We start from the raw sequence: 11,365 nt of genomic DNA, 5'->3' as shown, positions 1-11,365 counted from the left end.
TAATATGATTTTAAAACTTTTAAAATTTTTCCACTATTTTCAGTTTCCAAATTAGTCAAAGGCTTAACATTATTTTCCCTCTAAGTTTCATCTTTCATCTACTCCTTCTTTCTTGATTCAAATTCCTTCATTATGTAGATCCATTGACAGTGCCCTCTGCAAAGAGCAATTAATAGTAAAACTATCATAGTCTTTATTTTTTCATCAGCAAATCCCATCAGATCTTCAAAATATCCTCAGAATCCAACCACTTTTCCCAACCTCCACCACCACCATCTTACTCCTCTTCCAATGGGTGATGGGAGCACCTTGCTAACTAATTATCCTGCTTCTACGACTGTCCTCCCAGTAAATATTGCTAATTACCTCCTCCAAATCCATTGTATCCTCTTTTGTTAAAAATTGTATCCTAGTTATATTAGAACGACAAAATAACTAGGTAAAAAGTTACAATTCTTCACCTGTCTTGCAAAAGAGGGGTTGAGGAGATGACAGAGTTTTCTTTAGGTGAAGCCTTAGGGAAAGCTCTTCAAGGGAGTTGTATCATCTGGGAGGATCACTCTTTTCTCTTGTGTTTCTCTCATTTTAATGTCTACAATGTGGATGTGCTAGCAAGAATTTCAACAGCCTCTGAGTCCAGAAAGGAAATCCAGGTGCATTGCTGAGATTTTGGTACTGACATCTTTGAGTAATAGAGTCTATATTAGCAATCTCCTAATTGATGCAGTTTATTTAAGACTGCTGCTGACACAGTAAAGAAATCTTTGAAAATATTGGTTTATAAGAGAAAACAAAGTTTTTTCATCTTTAGAATAGGCAAAAATTCTTTGTAAAATGCCCTTCAAAATTCTAACTGAAAAGGGAAAAAATGACAAACTGAAGTACATTAAAATTAAGAATTTTCATCAAAAGATACTGTTAGATATTTAAAAAGCAAGGCAGGTGGGAGAAAATATTTTCTTTCTTTTTTTTTTTTAAATTTTATTTTATTAAATTTATTGGGGTGACAATTGTTAGTAAAATTACATAGATTTCAGGTGTACAATTCTGTATTACATTATCTATAAATCCCATTGTGTGTTCATCACCCAGAGTCAGTTCTCCTTCCATCACCATATATTCGATCCCCCTTACCCTCATCTCCCACCCCTCACCCCCCACTCCCTTTACCCTCTGGCAACCACTAAACTATTATCTGTGTCTATGAGTTTCTGTTTCTCATTTGTTTGTCTTGTTCTTTTGTTGTTTTTGGTTTATATACCACATATCAGTGAAATCACATGGTTCTCTGCTTTTTCTGTCTGACTTATTTTGCTCAGCATTACTCTCTCAAGATCCATCCATGTTGTCACAAATGTTCCTATATCATCTTTTCTTACCGCCGAATAGTATTCCATTGTGTATATATACCACAACTTCTTTATCCATTCATCTATCGAAGGACATTTTGGTTGTTTCCATGTCTTGGCCACTGTAAACAAAGCTGCAATGAACATTGGAGCACACATGTCTTTATCTCTAAATGTTTTCAGATTTTTTGGGTAGATACCCAGGAGAGGGATTGCTGGGTCATATGGTAATTCTATTCGTAATTTTTTGAGGAACCTCCACACTGCCTTCCATAATGGCTGCACCAGTCTGCATTCCCACCAACAGTGTATGAGGGTTCCTTTTTCTCCACAGCCTCTCCAACATTTGTTACTATTTGTCTTGTTGATGATAGCCATTCTGACTGGGGTGAGGTGATATTTCATTGTGGTTTTGATTTGCAAGAAAATATTTTCAATACATATATCTGTGAAAAAGAATTTATATGCAAAAATATAAAGAACTTCTACAAATCAATTAAGAAAAATATTACAACCAAATAAGAAAATGAGCAAAAGACTAATAGGCACTTCAGAGGAGAGAATATCTAAGTGACCATTAAGTATATGAAATGTGCTCAACCTCATTACTTATTAGGGAAATGTGAATGAAAACTAAATGTAATGAAAACTGAAATAATGAAATACCAATATATATCCAGCAGAAAAGCTAAAACTAAGAAGCTTGACAGTAGAAAGTGTTGATGAGTATGTGAAACACTGCTGGTAGAAGTATGAATAGATACAACAATTGAGAAACACTTGCATTATCTATTAATGCTGAACATAAGGAATATCTTATACTTCAACAATTTCACTTTTTGATAGGTAAAGTCCTATCAAAATGCATACATATTATGGCAGACTGAATAGTACTCACCTAAAGATGTGTGGTTAAGAATATTGAGACGGGAAGACTATTTTTGATTCTCTGTTGGCCCTGATGTAATCACAAGGGTCCTTATGAAAGGGACACAGGAGGAGTCAGTCAGAGAGAAAGCAATGTGATGACTGAAGCAGAGTGGAGTGATGTGGCCATAAGCCAATGAATGCTGGTAGCCTTTAATAGCCAGAGGGGCAAGGAACAGATTCCCCTGGAGACTACAGAAGATACTAGAACCTCTGACACCTTTACTTTTGCCTCATTAACTTCATTTCAGCTTTCTGACGTCAAAAGTATGAGAGTGGGAACTTGTTTTCATTAATACTATGTCCCTATATCTAGACAATATAAGTACTCAATAATAATTGTTGAAAAAACAATGTGTGAGTGAGTGAATACAAATGTCTTTACTTATATTTCACTCTTATTTTGATGGGTAAGTTGTCATTGTAGAAAACTCTAGGTTGACAGTTATTTTCTTTCAGTACTTTGGAGAGTCTTTTGGCTTCTCTCTTATCTCTAAGTTCTCTACTTTTGCAACTTTTACTGCATGTTCTAGCCTTTGTGTCTCTAAACTTCTTCATTGTATCCATTTCTATTTCCTTTTGCTGTTCTTTTGGTGGTTTGTTCAAATCCATATCAAGTTCGTTAATCATCTCTGTTTAACTCATGCACATAAAGTGCACAAATCATAAGGAAAATCTCAATGAATCATTACAAAGTAAACATACCCTGTAACCACCAGCTAGGTGAATAAATAGAATTTTGCCAGCATCCAGAATCCCCTCATGCCAGGAGCCCTTCACATTAATCTTCTTCCTACCTAGAGGTAACCATTATTCCTTTAATATTTTCATTAGTGGAATTTACTAACAAGTCTACTGGCAAAAGCTTCCCTTGTTTTCTCTGCAAATAGTTTGACTCCTCAAAGATATTTTTAGTGATTATAGAATTTTAGGTTGGCAGTTATTTTTCTTCGGAACTTTGCAAATAAAATTCGTTGTCTTCTGGATTTAATATTTAATTAAAAGTCAATGATGTGTCTTATTATGAATCTCATCAAGCTAGTCTTTTTGCCTTCCCTATAACTGGTTTTATGATTTTGTTATTTTTCTTTGTTTTTCATTGATTTCACTATGATGTGTCTACGTGTAGCTTTCTTGGTGTTTATCTTTTTTTTTGGATTTTCTAATGCTACCTGAATCTGTGGCTTGATATTTTTTTTGCCAGTTTTGAGAAATCCATAGTCATAATCTCTTCAACCATTTTTCTGCTTCTTTTCTTTCCTCTTCTTGTGAGATTTTAATTGCACATCTGTTTGAACATTTTGCTGTATCGCCTATGAATGTCCTGGTAATTTTCTCTATTTTTCCCTCCTTTGGTTTCTCTGTACTTTGTTCTGTACATTTTCTTCTGATCTAGTTTCCAAGTGACATTCTTTTTTCATGTATTGAGCTATTAATGTTAAGTCATTGCATTTTTATATACAGAATTTTCATTTGATTTTTTTAGTTTTTATCTGTCAATATTTCTGATTTTATCTTTAATTTCCTTGAGAATGTTAAAATCTATTTCTAATAAACTGTTATTTGGATTTCCTGTTAGTGTGTTTTTGTTATGTGTTTTTCTCTTGGCTCTGATCATATTGGCTTGTTTCCCCTATATCTTGTTTATTTATTAATGTAAACTGCACATTTATCCAAAGTAATAGAGATAATTTATGAATATGATGATGTTATTTTTCCACCAGAGAGGATGTCTATTTTTTTTCGGTGAATGGTTAGAAATCCCAGATCATCTTACATCAATCAAATTTTGAGATAATTCTTATTTTGGCTTCAGTGCTTGACCCTCACTCTTAGGGTATATATCATTATGCTCCCAAACCAAAGTCCAAGGTGTTTATTTTGACTCCTGTCATGGGCAGGTAGTGAACTCTAATTTTCGTTCCATGAATCTATTCAAAATCCTAAATTCTTGATTCTCTCAGATGTCTCTTCCAGGAAAAGCATATACCTCAAGGAAAAGTGGCCCCAAATACAGAGCTTTTCTGTCTTTTTATTTTGTCCCCTAGATCTTGCTCTTTTGATTCATTCCTACCTCTTTAATCTTCAAATAGAATCAAGAAGATTTAAACAAAAAAAAATTGACAGCTTTACTTATGTATTATTTTATTTTTAGCATGAAGTTTGATCTGATTTAACTTTGCTTAGACTTATTGGAAATTAAAATCATGAGCAAAGGCAATTGCTAGTTTCTTCATTTTTATAAGTTTTATTTTATTCTTCTTAAATTTTCCTACACTTTAAACTTTTCTATAGATTTGTCTTTATTTAGTATGTCTTAGATTCCTTTTACATGCCATTTATTTTTACACTAAAGATAGTTATTTTATAGTGTTTACTCAATAACTACATTATTAGAAGTTCTTGGTGGATATTATCTTACTGTTTCTTGTGTTTTTTGCTTTGTTTTGTTTTGTTTTGTTTTTTCTTTTTTAAGAGGTTGGGGACTCTGGATTTGCATACTAGATTTATTCCCTAATTGTGGTGTGATCTTAGGCAGTCTGGTTATATTTTTAAGGCTTAATTTTCTCTGTCTTTTTGAAGTGGAATATGTGTCAAATATAATTTTCATAGTTACCTGTGTAATGTAGATTTTTATTTTTACCTGTTCTGATAATATAAAAGTGAAGAACCTTGGACTAATTTTTTGCATTTTTGTACCAGAAAATGTTATAATATAAAAGTTTTGTTTTGTATGTATATAAAATTTGGTATTTTGGAGCTCCTGGTAATCACAATGATTCAGTTTGTTATTACCTTGACAGACAGGACTCCAATCTTTACTGCTAGGGAAACTTCAGGATTTTTTGCTCCTAGCAATGTAGAGGGCTAGATCACCTAGTATAAAATGTGCTGGATATAATGCAACAACTTTTTAAAGTTCACAAGGGAACTCTTCATTGTCCAAAAATAAAGAAAAAGCAGGACTCTGGTGTGGTAAGCCAACACCAAATTTGTGGCTGCATGAAGATATTTTCTGACAAAAGGAGACTTGTGTTTTTATGGCTCAATAATACCTGTTCCTTGCAGAGTAATTCCTATAGTTAGTTCCACCAAAGGAATATTTTCTCAGTGAAAAGGCAAGCTAGGAAAAAAAAAAATCTTCCCACCAGCAAAGATACATGACAAGGTCACTTGTTTGTCCTTGGCTCTGGCTCTCGTGGGCAAACCTAATGTATTTTTTAAGAATTCCTAAATATAACCCTGACCTCATGTGGCATTGGTATTTGGACTTACATAATCCAATTCTAGAAATTAAAATAGTGCACTCACGGATATCTGGCAGAAGCAAATAGATTTATTCTAGAAAAATCCACACTTAACTCCAATCCCCTCATTATTTCCATGGATTAAGATTAACTCAGCTCAAAATTCAAAATTATAAACCACTCAAGAAAGAAACCACCATGAGTGAGAGTCTGTATGAACAACAAACAATATAATTTAAAATGTGCTACAGCATAAATGGGAGTTTTTGTTTTTATGTTTTCCTTTGCTTTTTTTTTTTTTTTTTTTTAAGATGGAATAGATTTAATTATGTTTCTAGATCAAGAGGAAAAACAGATTTAAGTTGGAAGAGTCAGGGGAAATAACTGATGGAAATTCTATTGTATACCAGAAGAGAGATTGAGAGCAGAAGTTGAAGGGAAAGGACCCACTTATCCCCTGAGGAAGGGAAGCTGATGTTGAAATGTTGAATTAGGAATAGACAAGATCTTGACAGATTCATGGTTCAATTTTCTCAATGTAATAGGCAGACTGAAGGACGTAAAAGTGGGTGGTAGAATTGGAAGCTTGAGGGGATGGGTAAAAGCTGAGATTCTGCATGGAGAAAGAGAGGAAGATGATCAAGAAAAAAGGACTGATCAGTGTTGAGAGCATCTGAGTGTGGACATGAGAATTTGAATTATATTCGTTTTGTGAGGTTGTGGCATTTTCTGTTGGCCCTGGAAAGATGGAAAAGCTGTAAAAATCACAATTACAAACTAAAGACGTTATTTAGAGCAAAGGTAAATGAGTAACTGGAATTTTGCATCAAGAAAAAGATGAAATTCTATTCTAATTTTAAGAAAGTAATTGTGTATAGGAATTTTGAAAGCTTTATTGAAAGCAAAGTGATTATAAACTTTAAAGTTTTTCTGCTAGAAAGAGTAAACATTAGCTGTCTAGAAAGTTTACTTAATGGACAAATAAACTTACTGAATTTCTTTACTTTTTATCTGATTAAATCAATTGCCCAAAATTTTTTAACTGTTTTTCTCTTTTTCTAAATGTATTTAGCAAAGCATGAAACAAACAAAAACATATCAACCTTAAAACTCTTTCAAATAATATATTCAGAAACTGGTAGGTACTAGCATGTTAAGTTTGAAATCTTGACAGCCAAAGAACAAGTGCATGTATAAATTTTAAGTGGTTTCCTATATCACCGTTTCAATGCCACTGGAATCATTCACAGTGTTAGGTGTTCTAATCATTTACTGCTCTCCCATGGCAGCTGCAACAAAAGCCCTACCGCATCCTGTTCAGAACCGCTGTTGCATCACAGCACCAGCTGTGAAGAAAATTAAGTATGGATGAGAGATCTTTGTTGATTTCCCTCCCAGCAGGTTCCACATGAGAAACAAATATTTTGGTTCAGGAGATCCTGAAACAAGAGAGAAAATAAAGAGAAATGAGGGGGATCTGAAGTAAGAAAAGGTAAAATGAGTTGAAAAAAGTAAGGAAGACAAGAAATAATTTTGAAAAATAGTGAAATGCAGAGAGAATAAGAAAGAGCCTCTCCAGTAATGGTTTGGTGAGGGAATTAGACTTGAGAAATGCCCAGAATCAAAGGAAGTGTGAATTGATCTGATTCCAGTGGGCTTGGCATGTCCACAGCTCTTTGGCAAGCAAGTCTTTTCGGGGGGCAGCTAACTGCTTAGTGCCCCTCAGAGGGAGTTTATGGAGAACATTAGGTAATATAGAGCCTTGTTTAACTTAGTTGCTACATTCAGTTTGGGTACTGAGGATTCCATAGTTTGCCAATATTTTCTTTTTCTTATTTTAACATTTGTGTGTGTGTGTGTGTGTTTTGAAAGGCAGAATTAGAATGAGGTCTATTTTAGGCCTAAAATATTATCAGGGCCAATAATCTTCTTACCAAAAATCTTTTAGATGCATTATTTTCCCTCACCCTAAGAAGCTCAAGGAAGATACTATTTCCAAACCACCCAGTTATTGTTACCTGCTAATCCCTTGATAGCATGCTGCTTCAGTTAATCTATGCCTTACTTCTGTTTCTGCCTTGGGAAAAGGAAATACCTAATGCAGGGTAACAGAAATCAACAGAAACACACTCAATGAAAATATGGTTAAGGGAAGTAAGTTTTTAATTAATGAATGTGACAAATGTTACTGCTTTTTAAAAATGTTAGTGGTATAAAATAAAAATGGAGATTCTGAAGAGAAAGGAAAATAGCATCTCAGTGTCTGAACTTCACAGCATAAAGCCCACGTGCTTTATTTGATAGGAAATCCCCTCAGGTTCTCATCCACAGGTTACTTACTGTATTTCATGTAACATTTCTACCTGCCTGATTACCTACTTTTTCAGCATTCAAAAGGTACATAAAGAGAAATCTACATAACCCTGAGAAATATACAGGACTGCAACCTCCATGAGGGCAGAGACCATGTTTATTCAGTTTTGAATTTCCAACGCCTAGCATATAGTATATGCCTACCACATAGTAGCGGCACAAAAAATATTTGTTGAATAGATCAATGATGAAAATTAATTGGGATTAGCAGGAAATCTAGATCTTTCCTGTGAACCAGAGGTGTGACATATCCTGAGAGAACTGAAAATCTCAGTTGTGATGCTAATGGCATTGCCTTTTAGTGCTATTTGGAATGGAAGCTGTTTCACTTTTATTCTGAGGTCTGTTAGCTCTGTCTTGGATGACCTAAACTGTCATATTTATGACTGAAGTCATTGTCAACTACTTAGATTGAAAAAAAGCTCAGCCATAGTCACAACACTGACCTCCAACTAGAAAATTGATATCCTTTTATTAGCTTTTTAAACCAGGTTTATTTTCACATGTTTAAAACACAGCCCTTGTCAAATTTAACTCTAAATTATAATGCATATGATCTAAATATTGTGTCAACCAGGAAACTTGTGATGTAAGTAACAAACTACTTATTGGTTTAATTCAACATAAGGGAACTGTGGCTAATCCCACAATAGCTAGAGGCCTTGAGTAGTGTAGATTCCCTTACTTCTATTTCTAAAGAAAATTTTTTAAAAAGTATTAAGACAACTGAAAATAATGGAAACCTACTCTCTTAAAATGTGCTTTAAAATGAAGTTAAAAACATTTCAGAATATTATTATTTATATGTGTTATAATCAGGGATATGCCAGGGAATAATCTATTCATCTATAATGAGAAAGCTAACCATAAAGTGTATTGATTAAGAGTACAGACTCTAAAACCAGACTGAAGGGCTTAAACTCTGGCTACACTACTTAGCAGCTTTGTGACTTTAGTAGCACTTACCTTTCTGGGCCTGAGATTCTTCATATGTTAAATGGTGGTAATATTACCTATTTAATAGGATTGTTGGGAAGATCAAATGAGTTAATATAAAATTCACAAAAAGTGCCTGGAATATAATTAGTGCTAGGTAAGTATTTGATCTCCTGTCCTTTCTAAGAAGTACCGCAGAACTTTCATCCTTTGGAGAAACTTATGTGAAAAGGGAGACTGGCATGTAATGATATCAACATTAATTCCATCAACATCTTGGCTGTATTCTCTGTGAAACTGGGCAATCTTTTTACTACTGGTCCTCTCCCAAGTGGACTTGGAAGAGATTTAATGTTACCCCTCCTCTCCAATACTTTAGTGCATTCTTTAGAAACCAAACTCTTTAGTGTGGTTCTCTCTTGGCTTAGACTAATATAGTCTATCTGAGCAGTCACACACTCAAACAGAACAGTTATCCCCCAGGAGTTTAGCTTTTCATCTCCAAATTCTCTTCTGAGGCCTGTTTTTCCTTTTAGATGAGCATTTTGGAAAGGACCCAAGTCAACTCCTAAGCTTATTCTCTCTAATATGTGGCCACAATTGTCCATAAAAAAACAGACATGCATCTTTATGGAAGCTAACCCTAAAGTAGTAGTATCTTTCCTTTTTGCCACCATCAAAGCAACCGGTCAGAACGCTCTGACCTTCCAGAGTTCCTGGGCAGGGGTCAGTTACCAGTCTGCTGGGCCCTCCTAGCTCTCGGGAACATAACAAGTTCTCTTGGTGCTTCTACTGAAAAGCCTCTGCATCCCCTTTTGCTTGCAGCATCCCAGCAACTCTCCCCATGTAATCCTCCTCCCAAATCCTTTCTCCAATTCCACTGTTTACCCATTAATACTCTCTGTGTAGGTTTTAGAGTTGTCTAATTCTGGTCCACATCACTTTGAAATGTTTAAGTTCTACTTGGTGTTGCCGCTTAACTCATTTTAATAGCTACGGTGTTTCTCCAAAAATAAAACTGGGTCTTATATTAATTTTTGCTCCATTAGGGCATATTTTCAGGGGATGTTTTATTTTTTCACTTACAACAATCTGCATTTATTCAAATACAGTCATGTCATCTTCTTCTGGAACATCGTCATAATGTATTAAATGCATCCATCTGGCTGATGATCTTAAATAGGGCTTATTTTCAGGGTAGGTCTTATTTTCGGGGAAACATGGTAGTGTTCATCATACATCGGTGCTTTAAAATTTTCTATTATATACTGTTATACAAGCAAAACTTAATTAGTTCTGTGAGTATATAAATAATAGATTTTAAAGTTTGGTTTTTATCTAGAATTTGTTTCCTGAAAATTCCTTTCTGTATGGTATGTCGTTCTCTGCTCTTCATCTTGAAACTTTTCCTCAACAGTCTGGTAGTCCCTGATGGTCTGCTTGCATTTCAGAGGGAGACACTAAAACCTGACGAGAAACTCTCTCTGCATGTGTGTAGATTATACTTTTGACTAGTGGGCTTCTCTGTAACATGATCCAGCTTGGCAGTTTCACTGCAGAGTACTAATGATAAGGGATCGGTTAAATCTTTCCTCTAGGGATGGTCACTCCAACAAAAGAATCCTCCAGTCTGCTTTTGAGATGGTGGTGGATTGAAATTGCATCACCTGTTTTCTCCAAGCCAGCGAGAAAAGTACTAGGGTTTCACCATTCATAATATAGTACTTGACTAAAATAATCTATGGAATTAGCTCTACTGTCTTTGTGGAAGTGGCATTTAGGTAAAAACCTGGAGGTTAAGTGAGGTGATCCATATTGGGAGTATGGAAGGCACTGGTGTAGTGGAGGGAGCAGCATATCTGAAATTATCGAACTGGTATGTTGTTTGCTAAGTTCACGGATCTGGGGTGTTTCCAAAATGCGATGGACAAATAGGAGACCAGGTAAGATGGGGTGGAAAAGATAGGCAGGAGACAGGTTATGTAAGTTGTTAAAGGTTATATTTAGAATTATGGATATGATTCTAGGTGTAATGAGAAGACATACCAGGATGTTAAGGAGAGAGGCATGATTAAAATTGGGCTTCTAGTAAAATAACTCTGGCTGCTATAGAGAGAGTACATTTGAATAGGGCAAAATTATGAGTCAAAGAAGATTTAAAGGCTCTTAAGAACTAGCTAGAGGCTCTTGCTATATAGTTCATATAGTTCAGTGACAACTTGAAAACAAATACCAAGAATGGAATTCTAATCCCAGTAATTGCAGAGAATTCAACTGACAATTTGACAGATAACAGTTATAATACACGTGTGTGTGTGCATCTACTTATGTGCATGTAATTTGAAGGCGTTGAAGAGTGGCCAGAAGCAGACAGAACTTAGAGAGGGTTTAATCCTTAAAAGAAGATGCCCATATGTACTGGTTGAGAGTCATATTTATGTGACTTTTTTTTTTTTACACATCACTCTGCCACTTGCATGATATAGAACATAAAAACTTAAGCAGAAAATCAGAATTCTATTAGCTTGAGGA

The sequence above is a fragment of the Rhinolophus sinicus genome, linkage group LG05 (assembly GCF_036562045.2).
Source record: "Rhinolophus sinicus isolate RSC01 linkage group LG05, ASM3656204v1, whole genome shotgun sequence".
Classification (NCBI taxonomy): Eukaryota; Metazoa; Chordata; class Mammalia; order Chiroptera; family Rhinolophidae; genus Rhinolophus; species Rhinolophus sinicus.
Note: the sequence above shows the minus strand (reverse complement) of the source record.